Source organism: Pogona vitticeps, chromosome 2 (assembly GCF_051106095.1).
Source record: "Pogona vitticeps strain Pit_001003342236 chromosome 2, PviZW2.1, whole genome shotgun sequence".
Lineage (NCBI taxonomy): Eukaryota > Metazoa > Chordata > Lepidosauria > Squamata > Agamidae > Pogona > Pogona vitticeps.
Window position 1 is genome coordinate 209437747 of NC_135784.1, and position 22047 is coordinate 209459793.

Genomic DNA, 22047 nt, shown 5'->3' on the forward strand with positions numbered 1-22047 from the left:
GCAGGTGTGGCACACACAGAGGCTCAGGCAGTTGAGAGAAACATTGCTGATGAGTTTCTGGCCAAACTGCATGAGTGGGCACCAGAGGATAACGTGGGCACATGGTGACAGATGCTGGGAGAAACATGTTGGCGGCGTTGATTGCAGCATGCTTTGAGAGCATTATGTGCATGGTGCACAAGTTACACCTTGTTGTGTGTGATGTCATTGGCCTGGAGAGCAATATAAAGCCTGACTGGGATGCAGGTACATGGGAGGTGCAGGCACTTCTGGAGAACTGCCACAGTCCGGTGAACCATATCTCACGCAGCCTGAAAACTGCCCACCAGCTGCATGAGAGGCAGGAGAAGTTGGGGCAGGAGGAGCATGTCCTTATGCAGGACCTGCCAACCCAGTGGAACTCCACCGCCATGATGGTGTCACATCTTGTGGAGCAGAAAACCATTTGGGAGGACATCATGTCTTACATGCCCACTCTGCCTGAGGGAAGAGAGGTGGACATCCGTGCCACAGACTGGCTTGCCCGCTCCCAGATGGCGCAGGTCCTCAAGCGCTTCCAGGAGACCACAGATGTTCTCTGCAGTCACGATGCCAGCCTGGGGCAAGTCATCCCCCTTATTCACACTTTTGACTGGGCTCTGGTGCCCGCTCTATCTCAGGGCTCCTCCCTACTTCTGCAGACCAGAACTTCGGTGTTGAGGTTGTGGGTAGGTATGAAGAAGCAACTCCATCCTCTGTGCAGAGACAGAGCAGAGCACTTGGCTTGCCTCTGTGATCTTTGTGTCTAGGGCAGCTTGGTGCAGCGATGGAGGTGTGGAGAACTGAGCTGCCTAGTGAGGGCCTGCACAGTGCTGGGAGCACAATGCATGCGTAGAGAGCTGGGGATGTGAGGGCACAAGGAAGACATGGGGAGGGTGGTTCCCAGGAGCCACATGCAGGGACTTCTTTTCCTGGTGAGGGCTGCAGCCCACATTACTGGAGCTTAGTGGTGAGCTTGGCCGTTGCCCATCACAGGGAAGGGCAGACAGGTGACAGAAGAGGACTGTGCAGAGGTGGGAGAGTACCTGGAGGAGCCCGCAACCCACCCAGCCCTCCAGATCAGATGCCCTCTAATATCGGGCACAAATAATTGAGATATAGCCAGAGCTGTGGACCTCCTTTCCATCCCCCAGCGTCCAGAGTGAGTGTGTCTTCTCCCATCTCAGGGACATGATCTAACCCCACTGCTCTGTAACCTGCATCTCTGCACTCTTTGAAACCTAAGGGAGCAAACCTGCCTCTCTGCAATCTCTGCCACTCAGGGGAACAAGTATCTCTTGGTCCGAGGAACCTGCCTCCCTCTGTGCTGCCTCTGTGAGTTGGAGGAACCTGCCTAGTACCTCTAAGCCAATCTGTCAGGAGAATCAGACGTAGCTTCTAGGTGATTTTGGTGTCTCTAGGTGCCAGCGGGGGGGGGGGAGGGACTTGCCTGTGAGGACCCACTTTGTGGGTGTATAACTTGGATGCCCGAAACCCAAACCTCACCAATCTTGGAGGGATTGTCGAGGACAGTCAAGGGAAGCTTCCCTGTGATTTTGGTGTCACTAGGTGCCCGTGGGGCAGTTGATAGGCCCAACAAATTGACAAATCAGTTCATAATTCTTTCCACAAAATTTTGTAAATTCATGATTTGTGATTTGTGTACCTTGACAAATCATGGGATGAATCGCCATTTTGCTGATTTGTGCCCATCTCTAATCAGGTACCTTGCTTTGCAGCAGAGAAAGATACTTGCTTTTTCACTCTTAAGTTGGTTTATTAGTCCACGCGACTATTGCAGCTGGCACTGGTTTTCAAGTGGAGGGCTTTCTTAGCCTGCAATCAGAGATGTCAGAATGAATGTTTATATGTTCCTGCAACCCCATTTCCTTCAGATGTGTTGGGCTACAACTCCCAGTATAGACAACCAGCAATATGCGGCTATCATGATGGATAGTATTCAAAAACCTGATGAGATCAAGGAGGGCAGCAGCTGGTTACTGGGAATGATAGTTGTGCTCCAACAGATGCAGAGGATGGCCAGATTGATAAAGGCTGCACTAGAAGTTTTTTAAGGAGAGGTGGTGATGCAAAGAGACCAGTAAATGCAGTAGCACAGTTCGGTTTGTGGAAATTGCCAGGTCCCTTGAAGGCAAGGAAGAGAATCCAAGTGAACCACCCAACTCTTCCAATCGATGTTACTATGTCATTACTACAGATAGTCCTGAAGTATTATCAACTTCACATTAAACTTAAATGCATAGTAATTCCAATGGCGATAAGAACGTTTGTTTCTCAGCTTAATGGCTAAGGAGAAACTTATAAAACCTGACATGTATACCATTAAATGAGAGCCAACATGATGCGTTGGGTAAAGTGTTGAACTAGAATTTCAGCAAATCTGGGTCCATGAAAGTTCAGAGGAGGCACAGTAGCATTGGTAAAACCACTCTTTAATTATGTCACATATTTTGGAAACTCTATTAGAGACATACTAAGTCAGATGTGACTTGGTGCATAACAACAACACAGTGAAATGCAAGTCAACAAAATGTGTATGTGGATAAGTGTTTGTGTGGCTGTCTAGGTATCCATAATTATTTGATGGTGCTGAGAGGGAGAGGATCTTTTCCGAAAATATAATAGAAACAATAATTTTGCCAGATGCTACCTTTTGAAATACAGTTCATAAGAATTTAATATAGCTTTTTATTTACCAGGCAGGGATTGATCTTTGATATTTATAGACTGGCAGCTATTAAGTGTCTATGGGACTTCATAAAGTGTGTTATAAAACACATGAAACTGTTGTGTGAGGTCTAGGAGCTGCTAACACTCTTTTCATTATATATTTTAAAAGAAAAACCATTGTGACAACACAGCTTAGCATGCAACTATAACTCTCTTCCTATCAAAAATTATAACTACTGTGCAGAGCAATCCTTCTCATAGGGACTCAGGAACAAGACCAGCCCTGCCTCAGTGGAGCAGGTTCTCAGAAGTGTGCAGATTAAGTTGCAGCTTTAAAAAATGACCCCCTGTCAGAGATTTGTAAATTGCTGTCTGACAGTTAAACTAATTAGAATCATGTTTGCAATACTATTTCCAGCAGTCCCTCAGGAAATATGTGTGTTTGAGGCTGAAAAGCGGGGGCGGGGGGATCTTGCAATAATTCCAATAGTTTTGTTTCCTGTATCTTGAAGAAATAGTTTTAAATAGGAAAGCATCCTGCCCAGATCAGCAAGTAAAAAACTTGTTTTACACTTTGTGCAGAGCACTTGGTGGCTGAGGAGAGTTCAAAGAGGATGGTCTGTTGTTGTTGTTAGATTCTACTTGCAAAGATTTCTGATTCAAGTTGTGTGGCAGGCTTCAAAAAGCTTTTTAGTATTGTGCCCTGATCCATTGAGGTGGTATATGTGCCTGGAACCAGGTTGGAAAGGGGAATGAGGTGCTCAAATAGGTGATCCTGCCCAGCCCAGCATCTGATTTCAGAAGGTGCTGGGCAAATGGTTCACCCCTGGTTCCCCAAATGGCACTGTCTGTTTTCCCCATAGCAGCAAACCCCACTGCCTGGAACTCCAGGCCTATCAAGCTATCAGGTATTAGCCTTTCTCTCTCAGCAGTGGCCAGCCTGGTGAAACAGCAGCAGTTTGGCAATGGGACTGCCAAGCCAGTAGAGCTGAATTGACATGTACAACCATGTTCAACATTTTTCAACAACATCCATGATGTCTAAACCACTGGTTCTTAACCTTGGGTTACTCAGGAGTTTTGGACTGCAACTCCCAGAAGCCTTCACCACCAGCTGTCCTGACTGGGGTTTCTGGGAGTTGCAGTTCAAAAGCATCCGAGTAACAAAGGTTAAGAACCACTGGTCTAAACAAAAATTGACAGGCTCAGATGTCTACTTTCAACAATAGCAGGCCTCCTCAGAGTTCTGGAATTTGTTAAGTAGGCTATGTTGATGTTTTTGGGTACCTCCACTCTTGGTTTCTATCCTGAATGCAACAGCAGGAACTATCCATATAACCCATTTTTAAAACCATAAACCACCTTTAGTCAGCTGTTGAGGAACAGCAGGGAAAAACTAGATCCATGTTAAAGGACTGTATCCCTCTAGCCTCACAAAAGATGATGGAAGTACCAGAAAGATAACAATAGCCATCAAGAGCACATGAGCAACAAAAATGGCAGTAGTCTATTCAAACAGGCAGCAAAATCAAAACTGTTCTGCACTGACAGTGGCAATGTTTGTGGTTTGTTTTTGCCTGGTGCCAGGCAGGCCTTCCTGGGGAGAGTCTTTTAAAGAATAAAAATCACCCAAAGAAAGTCTCACTTTACCCACCACACTTTAGATGGCAGATGCACTGAAGAAACAGTCTCAGTGTACAGCAAGCTGATGCTTGCAAGAAGGCAGCATAGCAGTTATTTTGACCCTGAGGTATGTGGATATTTAAAGATGAAGGGCAATGTTTTGAATTAAGCTTGCAAACTTACTGGGAGAAAACATGGCCTTCAATTCCTGTTTAATTCTGTTCTTGCACATGTCATCCCCAGCAGAAGCAGGCATTTTGCAAAGCTAATGTGTCTTGATTGTGCATTCAAGAACAAGCTACTCTGAACTATTTTGTGCTACAGCAGGTCAGGCCCAATACAATTTACACACACATGCAAATGTGCTCAAGCACATATAGACACACACAAACATTTTTTGTCATGCCAACTGCTTAAGTTCAGCAGGAATAAAGATACACCTAGGGGGATGACCCCATTCTTCCTCATCAAAAATCCAAGTGCTTTGCCCCTGCAAATCCTGATTCTGCTGCACCACTCCATGTGCCATCATCATACTCCTAGGCATTTTGCTAGTCATTTAATACACTCAGTCCATTATATAGCTGCTCTAAGAAGAAAGTAGATCTTCCACGTGGGAGATCTCTCCTTGTGGTAGTGCATTGACATATGATGGTTCTGAAATACAATGAAGCAACCATTATAATGGCTCTTTATGTCCAGCTCAGTTGACGAACTGAAGAGGCCGGTTTTCAAAAGAACAATTGGTGCCATGAAAGCAGGAATACTTTTGTGGGGAATTTTTCAAGCTGCAGAAATATTTCGGAAGGGTTTCCCTGGCAACTTCTCTTTCTTTACTTTCACTCTTGGTGGTGACTCCTCCAAGAAAAATAAGCAGCTCTACAGAGTGCAAATTATCTAAATTGCAGTTGTCAGTAGCTTTCACGGGGCAACAGCTGCAATCCATATCTTTGGCCAATACAGCGAGGAATAGCATTACATAGTCATTTCAGGGTGCTCTTAGGAGCAGAAGACAAAGGCATTTCATTTATACAATCACCGGAGATGTGATGCTGCAGGATCACTAGGTGAATGGCACACCTAAAAGTACACAATAATAATATATTGTTCATTAAGTATTTATTAGTTACATTTGTAGCTGGCCTTCTCTTCAGTTAGCTCCAGGTGGCATACTCTTTTTTAGTTCACCTTCACAACAACCGTGTGAGGTAGGTCAGGCCGAGAGAAAATGCCTGCCACAAAGGCATGGAGTGATTTTCCATGGCTCCATGGAGAGCAGAACCTGGACCTCCCAAGTCCCATCAGCTGCCATGCACTTCTAAATATTCAACATGTTTCACACAATTTGGTCAGTGATCATTATGCAAAGTAATTTGTCGCCTTTAACATGCAAAAAACAACCAAACAAAACCAAGTATGTTACTTGCTTCATCACATCCATTGTTTAGTTTCCCATTACTTTATATATATATAATGGATTTGATGAAGCAAGTAACATACTTTATATATATATAACCAAACAAAACCAAGTACATGACTTGCTTTTATATATATATATATATATATATAAAGTAATGGGAAACTAAACAAGCAAGTAACATACTTGGTTTTGTTTGGTTGTTTTTGGCATGTTAAAGGTAACAAATTACTTTGCATAATGATCACTGACAAAAAAATGTATATATATAAAGAAAAAAGGAGTAACACTTAAAAAATTCCACCCAAAGTAACCAAAAACTACTCCCATTACATTCCAAAAGTTGCAAATTGCATTGTCAAACAATCTCAAGTTACTGCTATAATGTAATGAGTTATGCCTTCATTATACCAATCAATCAATCAATCAATCAATCAATCAATCAATCAATCAATCAATCAATCAATCAATCAATCAATCAATCATGTTGTAGTTCACTCTGAAGCTCTGAGTAGAAGTCCAGAGATGATCTGAAATAACTCGCACAGAGTTCAGTGGGATTTACTTCCAATCAGATGTGTACAGAATTGCAACCTAGATGTGTAAATGAGCCATCACTGATCTTTTGTATCCTCTCTGGTGACTGATGACCCATCATCCAAGCAGGAGAGGGCATCATCTTTCCATGGCAGAATAAAGCTCCCCCTTTTCCTAATCATCTTCCTAATCTAAGCTGGAACTAGACAACTGTGCCCCTTCAGATATTTTTATACTCCAACTCCCATAATTGCTTCCCGGATTGATAGGAGAAAAGGTGCATGCCTGATTGCACCAGAAATGGTTAATTTGCAGGGAGTGCTTCACCCTGGAAACAACCTTTCCATCTGTCAGGGTATTGCTGCAGCTCAGCCCCAAAAAGTAGTAGCCTTATTGTTGGACCAAAACCATCCTATTTAAGCATGGATCAGTCAGGCTGGAGCACAATTCCCAAATATGTTGTGTGATCACCAGGAAATCAGTTGCACTGGATCACTCCTCAAGTGGTCCAAAGTACAATTTCTTTCCCTGTGTGATCATACCCAGAGTTTCAGGCCAATAAGATCTGGACAGTCACCATTGATAATCTCTGATACAAACAGATAAGTTTGTAGGTGAAGTGGTGATTATTAAAAGGGTGAGGTTCCACACTTTTTGGGCTAACCTTTCTTCCAGGTATTTTGTCCTACAGCTCCCAAGCTGTAGGACAAGCTTGGAGCAATCTCCCAGGACTTGGAACTGGGCTCAAAAATGAACTGGCAACCAATGAAGATAGTCTGCAGCTGAAGCAGAGCCCATTTGGACCCTGAGCTGCTGCTGCATTGTACACCAAATGAGCACTTCTTAGTGACAGTCTGGAAAGATGCTCATTGGCTATATATTGGTGTGTGATGTGTCGAGAACACATACAGAAAACCATAAGCTTGGGTGTGTTGGAAACAAATGTGAGGTTGTTATGAAAATACAACTGTTTTGCCAATGACTGCTGTGCTTTTAGACAAAGAATGAAGAAATCCATCTGCATTCAGTGATGCATGGGAAACTCTATGCTACTCTTTCTATAATAACTGTAGACCGCTGCTTATAGTGCTCACAAGTTCCAATGACCATATACAGAGCTTTGAAATGTTCTTTCTGTGGACTGCACAGAAAGAACTTGCTGGTTTGGGGATTGCAGACCACAACAGAAACTTTCCCAGACATGAATCATATAAATCAAGGGCTTAAATCCTGTTACTTAGTGTAACAAGTCACACTAGAATAAGTCCATTAAATCCATGGGGATTTGGTGAGTCAACTCCTCAAATTCTATTGATGCCAGCAGGCCTACTGTCATTGTGACTTACTGTACTGAAGTAAGCCAAAATTAGAGTAGACCCATTTATATCAATGGGACAAGTGGAGCCATTGATTCACCAAATCCCCACTGATTCAGTGGGCCTGTTCTAGTGAGACTTGCTTTGCTAAGCCAGTCGCTCCCAACCTTGGGCCTCCAGATGTTCTTGGACTACCACTCCCCGAAGCCTTCACCACCACCTCTGCTGGCCAGGATTTCTGGGAGTTGAAGTTCAAGAACATCTGGAGGCCCAAGTTTGGAGACCACTGTGCTAAGCCATTGTCGTGCCTCACACAGCTGAGCCCCTCCTCTTTGGAAGAAGAAGAGGAGGCGGTTCAGGAGCTTCATCCTGTCCCCGGGGAATTTGGGTCCCCTTCTGAAGAGGATTTGAAACCAGGATTTGTTTTGACTAACTTTAAAACAAGATGAGAAGCTATGCAGAACAGTTGTTTGTATTTAAAGTGAGAACAGAAACTTTCATTTTCCTTGGGGAAATACACAAGCCTGAAGCTCACCACAGCCCAGCTGCACAAGTTAGAAACGGGAAAGTTTGGGCTCTCCAAATGTATTGGGCTTCGTCCCACAGAAGCCCCTGCCAGCACAGGCAGACGTTAAGAGCATGTGGGAGCTCACATCACCATTCCCAGTGGAGAAGTGCAGTCAATGTCCATTTGTTTCAAACCTCTGTAGTAGCAGAGGGAAGATATAAGTTTACTGCAGTTATTAGTTTCCCGCCACTGACAAGTAGCACGAAAGAGACTTTCAGGGTATTTGCGAAGGCTTTCATGGCTGGGATCTAACGGTTGTTGTGGGTTTTTCGGGCTCTTTGGCCGTGTTCTGAAGGTTGTTCTTCCTGACGTTTTGCCAGTCTCTGTGGCCGGCACAAACTGCTGTCCTCTGAAGATGACAGAGTGCTGTCCTCTGAAGATGCCGGCCACAGAGACTGGCGAAATGTTAGGAAGAACAACCTTCAGAACACAGCCAAAGAGCCCGAAAAACCCACAACAACCATTAGATTTTCAGGGCTTTATAAATTCAATATTGCACTAAGATCAGATAATACAAAGTGGAAAGAATATTTTACAAGGTACTGAAAGAGAGTTTAGTTTTCTAGATGAGTGCCTACTCTTTTGTTTGCCCAGGCTGCCTCAACTGATAAATTCACCACATTGTGCAAGGCAAAGGTGGCCTTGGTGGTAGATGTCTAGTCAGATGGGCCTTGCAACTCTCTTCGCTAGAGATTGGGAAAGTTAACTATTTTGCACTGCAACTGCCAGAGTCTCCTAGCCAGCATGTCCATTTCTGATGACAAAGACAGCCGTATGAGACCTTGACTGCAATTCTTCTGAGATTGCATTCCAGTGGGTTCAAAGCTGCTCTGTTCTTGCAGCTTTTGGTAGGACCTTTCTCTTCAAGCAAGCTTTCCCTCAATGACTGGCTGCCTGAGTGGAGTTTTTAATGTATTGTTGTAATTTACTGATTGAATGTGGTTTTATGTTGTTTCTGTTCACCATCTTTTAGTGTGATATTTGTTTGAGCATTTTTACTATCTGTTTTATCCTTTTTAATATTTGTATACATATGGTTTTTAGCTTTAAATATGATCTTTTAATGATGGAAGCCACCTTGGGTCCTTTTTAAGGAGAAAGGCAGGGCAGAAATGTTTTAACTAAATAAAATGAATGAATGAATGAATGAATGAATGAATGAATGAATGAATGAATGAATGAATACATATATACATAAATAAGTCACAGGTGATACCCTGTGTCATTGCTAGGTAAAGGTAAAGGTTCCCCTTGACATTAATCCAGTCGTGTCCGACTCTAGGATGCAGTGCTCATCCCTGTTTCCATGCCGCAGCACCAGCGTTTTGTCCATAGAAAGTTTCCGTGGTCACGTGGCCAGCGCAACTAGACACGGAATGCCATTACTTTCCCACCATGGTGGTACCTATCTACTTGCATTTTACATGCTTTTGAACTGCTAGGTTGGCAATGCTAGGTATCATTGCTATAGGGGCTTATATTTTGCTATCGACAATTCACTACACAAGACTAGGTAATTTTGACATGACTGGAGTCAATATATCGTGTCACCCTTCCTCATAATTCCAGATGTGAAGTCCATATCTGAATTGTTGCTGCTGTTGTTTGAAACATTCATTTGTATTTAAGCAATGTGCATGGAGGGCTACATACCTGATTCCAAAACTGAAGTACCTCCTAGAGGCAGAGACACAACCAGCAGTTTTGGTGCTTGTGGCTTAGCTGCTCTGTTGGTTAAGCTTGAATCATGTGAGATTTGCATATTCAGGGAGAGGATGGAGGGGGGCTGTGTCTGAGTGCATGCTTGCAAATTGTTTTTGTGCTGAGCCTGTTTGTTCTGTGTTTTCTTTTGCCCACGGAGGCAATATATGTGCCTGAGGGGGATGGATTCATGTCCTTCCAATAGCAAAGGGTGGCTTTGCAGCATTCCAGTGATAAGTTTTTGTGCCTCTAAATTTTGACACCCTCTAGCAAAGTCCCAGTTGTCTGTTCCTAGCTACTGCTCTGCTCAATTTCCGAGAGTGCAATTCTTTCCCCACCCCACCCCACACATTTAAAACTTTTTAAAATGTACCAAAGCTAGGCCACCTGTTTGCAGTCTGAACATTCGGTATTCCATGTCTTGCAAAAGAGCACAGCAAACTTCATGTTGGAGATCGGAAGGAAAGGGATTAAAAATAAAACTGCATATATCTTAATGTCTTTATACAGCTCTGTGATGAGATCACATGTGCAACACTGCTTACTCCTAGCTATACCTTTTTTTAAAGATACAAGCAAACAAGGAAAGCAGGGGTCAGGGAGAGACAATCTAAATCAAGAGACTAAAACAACTTCCCTATGAGCAATACAGTCTGGGCTTTTCAACTTAGGAGAAAACAGGGCAGAGAAAAGGAAGTATTTCTCAAAAGGCAAAGACATGCTAAAAGTCTTTTAACCATTATGAGAACCCTTCTGGGAACCCTGAAGAGTGGAGGTATAAATGGAATAAATAAATTGTAAATATGCATTCATGCAGCACACTGATAAACTGTATAATGTGCTACCACAAGATTTCACAATGGAGGCCAACCTGAATGGTTTTAAAGTGGGATTTGACAAATTCATCTTAAGATCATCAGTGGCTAATAGGACTGATTATGCTATTATAATAACCACAGTATGAAAGACACAGTGTCTTTCACTACAAGGTGCTGGGGAGCATGAGCAGGAGATAGCCACTGTATTCATGTTCTGATTTTGGGGGCTTCCCATAGATATCGGATTGTTCTCCACATAAAAAGGATATTGGATAGATAAGCCTTTGGTGACCCAGCTGGGCTATTCTTATTCTGAGATTGCGAACTGCACCTGAAAACTTTTATTGTCCTCCTTTTAAAATATCACAGACATTCAAAGTCAGCTTCTATTTTCTCTTAATCAATGTGTGAATTTCAAATTATTGAAATTCGCCATTTAATGTTCCAGCTAGTTTAAATTAGATAAGATTAAAATTGAATTGACTCTGCTCCTGTTTCATCAAAAACTTTCTACCTCCCCTAAAACACCTCTGATGCTCTAAAAAAAATCATACTTTTAGGTTGAAGACATGCCTTTCAAGAGGTCCTATGTCAGCTTCTGTAGAAAGAATGCATTTTTTCCTGGGAGTTCATGGTCAGAATCTTATTGCCAATTTATGCTTAGGCAAGAAGAGTGGAATAAATCTTAACAGCAAATTGGCACAGCCACATACACAACCAGCACCTGTTTAATAATTGGGAATGTGCTGACAAGACTTATATAATTTCTCCTATCCATGAATGAATTGGCAATAAAAGTCAGAGTAATTTCTTTCACTTAGGGGGGTCATTCAAAAAACACCAATCTCTCCTATGGCTCTCCTTTCCCTGAATTTGCATTTATATTTATTCAGTGGAGATGAAAATGTACTCTGCAGTCTTCACCCAATGAAGGACATTGCAATCTATTCTTAGATAACATACTTAGTTGAGGGTGGAATCTTCACTCTGAAATGGATACTAGCATTGAGTCTGATGAGTGAGACAAACTACAACTCTGTCTTGTTGGTTTAACTTCCCTCACACTTTTGTTTTCCAGTTGAGCCCAACAATTGTAAGCAATTTATAAAACTTTTCCCTAGCCTATGCTACTTCGTGGCATAGTTGTTGGATGATGGCTACACAGGCAAGCACGCTCACATTAAAAATGATTAATATGACATTGGGATGAGTTAGACCACTACTAAGGTGAACTGGGAAACTTTTAAAAACTGCCTGTCAAAGATAGTATTTGTTTTTCCCAGAATGGTGAAAAATCTTTTGACAACAGAATAGCTACTTTACAACATTTCTTACATTAAATGAGGATATGTTATTCCATCAGTCTTTACTTTGGCAGAGGAGGAGGGCTTTCTTTTTTAGTTTCAAGAGATTTGAGCGGGAAAGTGAATGACGAAGATAACAGGAGTCTCTTAGACCCCCCCTAGGGATCAACAGACACCCTGGATACCATTCCTGTATTGTTGTACCCCTGCATTATAATAACATGATCATTAACATATCTTTAAAAAATATTAATTGTGAATCAATAAATCTTGCTCTCTTTTCAGTGTATGATTGATGACAAGTGTTTTTTCCCTCCTAAAAGCACAGAGAGTGTTAAATCTGGTCAATCTCCTGCCATAACCATTAGGCTCGGCTTCTCTTGCCGGCTGCTTAGGACTGAAGACTGGCCAGATTTGACCCTCATGAGTTACCCTGTTCTCTTTCCTTCCCTTTGGAATTTGCTTTGCCTTTGAGAAGACGGCCTGCTACCTCAACTTTGTTTCCATTCTATTGTCTCCTGTTGTCTAATTGTTGCTGTTCCATCAACCGGTCCAAAGCACTATTCAGGGCTGAAATCACCAGTGAATCAAAGGAAACAAATAAGTCAGCAGTGCGCTTAACATAAGTGAACCCAGCGAGCACACAGGGGCAGATCAAAAGCTGCCCAGCTAGAGAGTGCTGATTGAGCTGCCCTACAGGGGCTAGGCTGCAGCCCAGCCTGATGAAAAGAAGCATGAAATTAACATCACTAATGTGAAGGGAGGGGGAGGGAAACATTCAGCCTGCCAGTTTTAACTTGATATGGTTAAATGTTTGATTCTCTGATCTAGGGTTTTTGGTTTCTTTTTAAAAATTTTAACTTATCTTAGCTTTGAAGTTTGTACACTTCCCTCTTTTCCCCCATACTATGTGGATATTGCCTGTACATGTTTTGACATGGCTGTGACTGTGGAGAAATTCAATCCATGCAGTGCTCATGTCCATGCAATTTATGCCCCTCCATATTTAGAGGGGTGGTGGGAGCACCGCCACCACCAAAGTAGGGAGGCAACAGGGGCAGGGGGGCAGGCTGCGGGGTTGGGGAGGTAAGTTTTATTTTTAGCCTCTGGTTGTCTAACGCCCCCCCCCCCAACAAACTGATAAATAAATTCATGATTCGTCGATTTAAGCTTCGTGCTTCGTGATTCATCAACGTTGACAGATCACAAAGCAGGACGAATCGCCAAAATGGTGATTTGTCCCCCATCTCTACTTATGGGTTACCACACCAAGAGAGGCAAAGAAGACCTCTACTAGCAACCAAGCCTTCTTGGTTGTGGCCCCATTCCTGTAGAACGGGCTCCCATTAAAGATCCCCCAGGCCCCCAATTTTCAAGAGGGTGTTAAAGACCAAACTGTTTCAGGAAGCATTTAAAGACTTCCAGGCCTTTGAAAGCCTCACTCCTCTTTAATATAATTTTCTTGGTATCTTTCTGACAGCCTTATGTCAATTATTAACTGGTTTGTGTTCTATCAATCATGTTTATTTCTGCCGTCCTGTGACTTAGGTAATGTTTGTTAGATTATGGTGTTGTTGGTTTTTTTTGTTGGGTTGTATTTCTTCTTACGATTATTGTTTTAAATGTTCTTCTATACCTATGTTTAGTTTTGTGTAGCCTCCCAGTATAGTGGCTCACCACTACATGGGTGAGATAGAAGTCTTATAAACAAACAAACAAACAGTCAAACAAGCAAACAAGCAAATCCTCCCCCTGAGTTAATTATGGATATGAATTGCCTTGTTCCACCACTGTTTAGGTTTTATTTAGGTTTCTAATCTTTGGTTTAATTTTTATTGGTGTTGGTAGAGTGTGTCGATTGTGTGGTGTTTGGTTTGGGAAAGCTGATTTTCTTATTTAATGTTAATCTCCCAGAGTAGTGCTTGTCACTACATTGGGCGGTATGTAAGTATTAAAACATTTTTAAAAAAATTAAAACACAAAGTTACAAGGAACCATTGCCATGCTTTGCTTTGAAGCCATTACATGGGCTACTAGGAGTTTGAGCTCATCTTATTTAAGTAGATTTTCTTTTGCTGTACAACTAATTTCAGTTCTTGGGTTGGTTTGGGAGGGTTTTTTTCCCCATTGTGATTTATGATTAGAACTGTTCTTTACATTATGTGTTTCTTCACAGAAGCAAAGGATTTTAATGTATGGTCTGATGACATAATTGAAAGCCCTGAAGTGAACGTGGCAGCTGTGGTGAGTTAATTTGAATCTTCTTGTCAATCTATGCATGCATTTCTTCCTGATTTCTTTTTATGATAGCCAGGATAGAATGCAGCCACTTTTGTTTCTACCTAAGAAATCAAAAAAATAGTATTATAATCTGGATTTGGAACAGCGTGCCACCAGGAGGTCCTTCATGAAATATGGTTGACATAATGTTTTTAATCTTAATCTATAATGTTAATGTGTACAGGTTGTACAGGGGGTACATGTGATAGGAACAAAACATTGTAATAACAGGAGTTGGCAACCTGTGGATTTCCAGCTATTTTTGGACTGCATGCCCTCAACCTGTTGCAAAAGAGAGTATGTGTCAGTAGCAATAAATCCCGTACAATGCAAAGGGGAATGGACTTGAGACTGTCCATAGAAAACAGCTGCAGTACATTGTATAACCAAAATAAGCAAATAGACTACAGTGTCTTCCTTACAGTTAATCTGCTACTATTAATCTTTCAGTGAGCACTTTCAGGTGCTGATAAAACACAAATACAAAAAGAAAAAATTATTCTAAAGAACCAAACAAAAAGCCTTTCTCAACAGTATGTTTTGCAGCAGAAATAGCTATGAAAGTACTGGGCAATTTGAAAGCCAGTTGGCTGAGCTGGTTGCTTCTAGGAAGCTGTGAGTGTATATACTTTACACCGTTGCTGCAGTTTGGTGCTGCTTTAACCACCGTCATTCCATCCTATGAAATTCTAGTTTTGTAGTTAGTGAAATCCTTAGTATTATCTGCTAGAAAGCTCTACTACCCAGTCCCTTCAATTACAGCAGAAAATTCTAAGTACATTGGACATGCATTACATTCCTTTGCTTCGTAAAGCTGTACATCCCAGGATTTAATAGGACAAAACGATGGCAGCTAAAGCAGAACTGAACTGTCATAGCTGTGTACAACAGATACTGTATGTCACCAGGCAAGCTGCTCTGATCCTAAAGAGAGACAAGGTAAAGAGAGAGAGCTAAGACAGAGTTTGCCAACCTGCTTCTTTCAATATATGTAAGACTACCTCCCTACATAGTGTCATTGATGTTTGGAGATAATGAGAGTTGTAACCCAACACATTTTGAGGATAACATCTCACGGAAGATAGTTATAAACCAGTGGTTCCCAATCTTGGGTCCCCAGACCACAATTCATGGAAATCCTGGCCAGCACAGCTAATGATGAAGGCTTCTGGGGGTTTTAGTCCAAGAAATCTCGGGACCCAAGGTTGGGAATCATTGTTATACAGTAGTTAAAAAACAAAGAACCTGAAAAAGGAGGAGGACAAGAAAAGCAGGGGAACTAAGACAGGAGAGCTGGATGAAGTGATGGAACAATGAGAAAAACTGTTAAAGAACAAGCATTGAATATATACATAACTGTTCATAAACATCTTCCTGCTTTTTTTGTTGTGGGGTTTTTGGGCTGTTTAGCCGTGTTCTAGAGCTTTTTCTTCCGAACGTTTTACTGGTCTCTGTGGGATTGTTGAATATTTGTAGCTGTGGGATCAGGTTTTTGTTCTGATCCCACACATTACACCAGAACACAGACAGAATTCCTACTCCAGTCCTCTGAAGATGCCGGCCACAGAGACTGGTGGAAACATTAGGAAGAAAAACCTCCAGAACATGGCCAAACAGCCCGAAAAACCAGCAGCAACCATCAGATTCTTAGAGAACACATTTTCCTGCTTTTTTTTCAATTCTGGGTGGAACAACTGGAAGAAGAGGCAACACTTGCTGCTTCTGCAGAACATCTGTAGAACATTTTCTGTCTGTCACTCACTTGCTCACTCTCTCATACGCACACATATGTATACCCACCACCAGCACCAAATATTGATGAAAAGCAAATACATATCACATATAAATATAAATGAAAGGCAAATGTCTTTCAGGGGCAAGATGGGATCTCTGAGACCCATTAAGGTTTTCTAATTAGATTTTTGGGAGTAGATTTTTAAAAGCCACCCATCAATCTTCAAATTAGTGAGAATAATCTGAGTGACATTATAAAAAGTAAACAAAAGCTGAAACTTCAGCATGTTCATACAACTGGGCTTTGCTGGGCTATTTTGCTAAAAAGGATTTCCCTTGTTTGTTTATTTTTCTGAAAGTTTCACTTGTTAATGAAGATCCTTTACTGAATAAGGAGGCTTAATTATACTGGCAACACTTTCAAATAGGAAAGCTGACTCAGTGTTATTCCTGATGCAATGTGAGCAAAATCAGCAAAACACCATTGCAGAGAAAACAAACAGAATAGTGTAGCAACTTCAGGGGCATGCCAGGGATTGAAATCTTTTTCTTTTTTTTTTAAGTACTGAAATGAAACCATGAATTTATATACCAGCAGCCGGAACTTGAGCAGCAGATTAGTATATGATTCACAGACCATGCATGATCAGCAGTGCACATACAATGCTTTATCCATCTGCATAGGAAGTGATTTTTAATTTTTTTGTATTTTTTGTTTCATAATATCTGTTAAGCAAATTAAATTCATTTACAGACTTTGAATATTTGTTCCCCCGTTATCATAGCTCTAAAATTTACCATCTTTTCAAATAAACTCATGACAAGAACATTGTGTTTTTGCTATTAAACTGGCCCCCACAACACTCATGTAGTAGTTCAATAAGTCAGATTTAAAAAATATAATATACTGTAGTACATATTAGGGGGGAATGTGATGTACTTTATTACACTGTGTGAGAGTTCCTGAGTGACCCCCCCTCCCCCTTGCTCCCCCAGCGGCAAAACAACACAAGAGTCATCCTCTTTCTTTAAACTATTGACATTGGTAATGGCGTGGTTAAAAAAATCTTGTGAATAAATAAACATTTATTAACAAAGGCCCAACAGAGGCAACAGGCACAGCTTCAACAGGTACAGTCTCTTCTCTCTCCAATGGGGTGAGTAAGGGGTTCCAATAACATTTGTCCATTCTAGCAGTATTCTTCCCTTCATCTGCCCAAGGGTCTCTCCCTTGCAGTGGCAGCAACATTGGCAGCAGTGGCATGGCCTCCCGCCTCCACCACTCTTCTGTGCCAGTTGTCTCCTGGGGTTCCCCCAAGAAAAACTTGTCTGGAATCCCCTGCTGGTGATGGGGAGAGGGTTCTCCCAACACTTCTCTCGGCTTCCTCCCTTGGCACCATCAGCTTCTCCCATTCCCCAGCCCAGGGATTTGCCAGTTCTATCCATTCCCACCCCTCTGGCAAAATGTTCTCTCCTTTCTTATTACTCTTCATGCATCCAGACTCTTCTGCCCCCTTCCCTTCACCACATTGTTATATCCCTCCTCTTCTGATTCATCTGCCCTCTCTACCATCTTTTCTTCGTTTCTTCTTCTTCTTACAAAATCGGTTTGTCTTTTCCTCCCAGTTTGTCTTTCTTTCCCCCTCTGGCATCTTCCAGTTCCTGCTGTTCAACTTGACTTTGCTCCTTTTCCTGGATAAAGGGGAGGGCACACAGGTGGGAGGTGGGATCCTCTTGCCATTTTTCTCACAAACTGTTGCCAGTCCTCTGTCTGTCTGTCTGTTTATATGCCACCTTTCTCCTAGATAACCTAAGCTGGCTTACAGTGTTAAAAGAAACAAAGTTTAAAACCAGATAATCAATTATTGCAATATTTAAAAAGCATTAAACAAATATATTAAAATTTATAATAAGAACAAGATGAAAAACAAAAGTAAAACAAAGAATAAAATGATCCTTTGAAGAAGGAGAAACCAGTCACCTTTATGGCAACTCTATGAATTAATAACCACCCCAAGGTCCTTTCATTAGCACCTTTCCATGGTATCTGTAAAGCTCTCATCCAGCCCCACATTTTGAATTAGTCCATTTTTTCTTGTTAGCTTTCTTCAGTTTCTAAGCATTCATGTCTATACACAGTAACTGAGAATACCATGGTACAGATTATTGCAGGTATTACTGATTGTTTAGCAGACTGTAAATGGGATGGTTTATATTTTGTTGCTTCTAGACCTGTTTTTCATAATGCTTTTACCTAACATTTTTTCAAATTTGTAAGGGAGGTAAATTTTATTTTTTTAAAATATTTTTACTCCCAACTTTCTCCTAAAAAAGGACACAAGTTGGCTTACATTATTAAAACCACAGTATTAAAGCTAAAAACAGTAAACTATTCTAATATTAAAGAAGAATTAACAACATTATATTAAGACATTAGGTAAAAGTATTATGAGAAACAGTTTTAGAAGCAACAAAATATAAACCATCCCATTTACCATCTCCTAAACAGTCAGTAACAAAAGAAAAACCTGACTGAAAAGGGAAATCTCTTTGCCTGTTTGCAGAAGGACACCAAAGATGGGACCAGACCAGCTTCCTGTGGCAGGGAGTTCCAGAGTCTGGGAGCAGTGACAGAGAAGGCCATCTCCCATGACCTCACCAAATGTCCCTGTGAGGCTGCTGGAACCGAGAGGAAAGCCCTCTCTGATTATCTTAACATCTGGGTGGGCTCTAGCACTCCCAGAATGGCGAACTATGGCATTTATAGTTCAGAAAATCGATAAATCCCATCCCCAGTCCCAACTAAACCAGCTCTTTGAATCAGTGGGATTTATACAAGTATTAACTTGTCATTCAGCAATTGATTCAGAGGGTCTGCCCTAGGTGAAACTAGCGACTGGATCCACCTCAGAGTCTTTGGCATTCAATGACAAATTCAGCCTTCACCTCTGGAAGACTGTGTGAGCTACAACAAATCACAAAGAGGAAGCAAGCTCCGTGTGGAAGGAAATGTGAAGGCAACATCATATTGCAGCTGTGCAGTTATTTTAGCCCTTTTACCGGTTTAATAGGGAAAGATTGAATTAACATATGCCTCAGCTATTGTTTCTAGGGAATAATCACTTTGTGAGAGACTAAGCTAATTTCTTTGCATGCAGCCGGTCATTTTAGTTGTGGAACAGAAATCAAAGCAGTGACTGTTAGGGGTCATAAAGGGGGGAGGGGAAATAGATGCACAGGCATACGCACAAGAAAAACCTCTCACACAGAGATCATATGATCTCCAAGCATTTTACTGTGTTCCAAAGGATTGCACATATGTAAGCCACCTGCTCCTGCTCCTGACTATCTCTGAATTCCAAAGGGAAAAAAATCATAAGCGTGGCGTGGGGACCCTTTGAAATGAGCAGCCTTCCCCTTTCTTTGGCCATGGATTTTTAGATGTCATTCAGTGAAAACTTCAGAGCACTGGAGAAGTTACTATGAATTCAAGGCATATCTGAATTTCTGTGTACAGTCGTAATTTTACTAGTCATTAGACTCGAGCAGTTAAAGCTAGTATACCTCCGTGGGTTGGAATGACTGGTTTCAGGGGCCAGGATTTCAAATACTTAGCATGCCTCTAAGAAGAGGGGCAAGCTAAGATCACCCAGAATGTGGGTGGCAGATGGGGGTTCTGTGCCCTGCCATTTATGTGGCCTTGAAAAAAAGCTGCATTGAATACCATGAAAAGGAGGAATGCTTAAATCACGCTGAGCAATTTATTGTCAGAAAACCCTAGAGGGGGTCACCATAAACTGCAATAAATTTGACAGCATCAAATAATTACATAGCCAAGGACCTAAGCCTAGCATTAGTTCCAACTAGAGTAGACCCATTGAAATTGATGAAATATATGTTACTTGGGATTAACAAATTCTTTTCTTTTTGATGGATCTATTCTAGTTGAGATTGTCACTGGATTTAGCAACGGGACAGTCTCTCCCCACCCACCCATGCTGTACTAATATATATAAATGATATGAATTCTGACCATGGCCACAACTCCATTCACGACATTGATGAGATGGATTCACACAAAGGCATTATAAATGTCCTTCAACAGCTTCCTAGAATTGACCAAAAAAAAAAAAAAAAAGAGTTTTTTAAATAAATTAAGGCACGGTAAATTGTTCTCTTTTATACAAAGCCATTTCCTTACATTATGGAGGACTGAATGAATTATTCAGCAATTGCTAGTCAATTGTTGTTGTTGTTGTTACTATTGCCCAAACAAGCTATTGCTCTGGATATTGTCATGTGGAGTATGTTGTAAGTCTCAGCTGATATCCATTGTCAGATCTAAAAAAAGAAAGGGAAACAATTAATCTTTTGCAGACTGCAATATTCAAGAAACGCTGTCTCCTGTGAATAAAAAATGTGGTCATGCTACTATTAATTTTTTCACTCTAAATTAAATATGATATTTATACAATCTTGATAGCAATGTAAACTGTTTATACTCTTAGTGCAACACCAGTCTTCCCCTTCCTTTCTTTCTCTCATTTTTTCTCGGTTACAAAAGAAATGCTGGTTGTAATCACACTGCTTCCCACCATAAGCTGATTTCTTTCCCTTGTGTACTACATCTGGTTAAACATCCATTCCACAGCATTCTTACCCTTTCCCAGTCTTCATCTTCTCTCCCTTCTTAGATCTTATCATTTGCTGTGCATTTTTGTAGCACCCGCCACTCCTATGTAGGCATATTAAGGGACTCACCAGGTGAAGCCATGCCTGTGGCAATCAGAGGTTGCTCCCCACTCCTGTGTGTGTCGCATGCCACACTCGCTTACTTTAGCTGGATGTTGGCCAGGGAGGAGATTGTAATAATCCATGGCAATACCATGCTCCCTTTCCCACATATTGTCATGTCTTCCCAACGTCAGGGAAGGCCAACAGTAGCCAGTCATGTAATGATGCTGGTTTCTGGCACTGGGACGTTCAGCCATGCACCTAGGCTCTGTTGCGATTGGATTGTATGCCATTTTGCTGACATGCAATCATAATGGTACACACACAGTCTAATACTTTGCCAGAGTAAAGTGTAATAAAAATCTGCTTTCTGTAGTTTATTCTCTTGCTCTCTGTTTTTTCCTTGTTTTGATATTTTAAGATTGTAGGTTAATCAGTACAAACATAAGTTGAGAAGAAAGCATACCAAATTGGTTTGAATGTGTACATGTGCTGAAGGCAATGTGTTCTGTGTTTTCAGATATATCAAGGTGATGTTGGTTTTTCCATGCACAACTCTGTTTTTAAGATGTTATTTTTTTTGACACAGTGCAAAAACCTTTTAAAATTCAGATCCACCCAAAGGGATTGAAAAACACACGAGAACAATGACAATCAATATCACTGCAGACAGTGTCTTTCTAGGCAATTATTATTCCAAGTATATCAGGTGAAAGAGAAGATGGATAACATGACCACAGAAAGTATGTGCAGGAGAAACTGTAATTGCCCTTTATCTGAGTAAATTTGCAGACTGAAAAGGAGTCCTGGCATCTAAAGAGCATGGCAACTACCTACAAAGCTGTTATTAACATAATATTCAATATTTTTAAAAAAATCTTCTGAGGTATGAATGTGGGGTATTGTATTTCTGTATCCACAGTACAAAAATCTCGGAAATGGTCCAATATTGCTGCACATTATTGGGCCCATGTTGCCAACAGGAAAAAGAATGCAAAACTTAACATAGCAAAGGGCAGCCTGAATGTTGATGACACCAGGGTCAGCAGTGAAGATGGTGTGTAGTGGCCATTCTTAATCTCTTTTTTAGCTACGGTCATAAACACCATATGAAAGAAATATGGGCCAAAATAAGATTGTATAAGTCACATAACAAACCTTAGAAGGTGGTGTATGAAGAATGGTTTTCAGTCTGTGGCCCCCTTCAATTGCACCAGGGCCACCCCCAGGTGGCCATCTGCCCCTTGTTGAGAATGGCTGCTCTACAAGATAGCCTCTTCTGCTCACTAATATTCACAAAGAGATA

General features: G+C 41.4%; 1 protein-coding gene across 3 annotated transcripts in view; it reads left to right on the top strand.

Moving 5' to 3' along the window:
* The first annotated feature begins 14169 nt into the window (after positions 1-14169).
* Positions 14170-22047, top strand: part of LOC110077731 (PALM2-AKAP2 fusion protein) — a 125548-nt gene continuing 117670 nt past the window's right edge. For all 3 annotated transcript variants that reach the window (XM_078384860.1, XM_078384861.1, XM_078384862.1), the window contains exon 1: positions 14170-14237. The gene's annotated coding sequence lies outside the window, so the exon portion shown is untranslated. The remainder of the gene's footprint in view (positions 14238-22047) is intronic.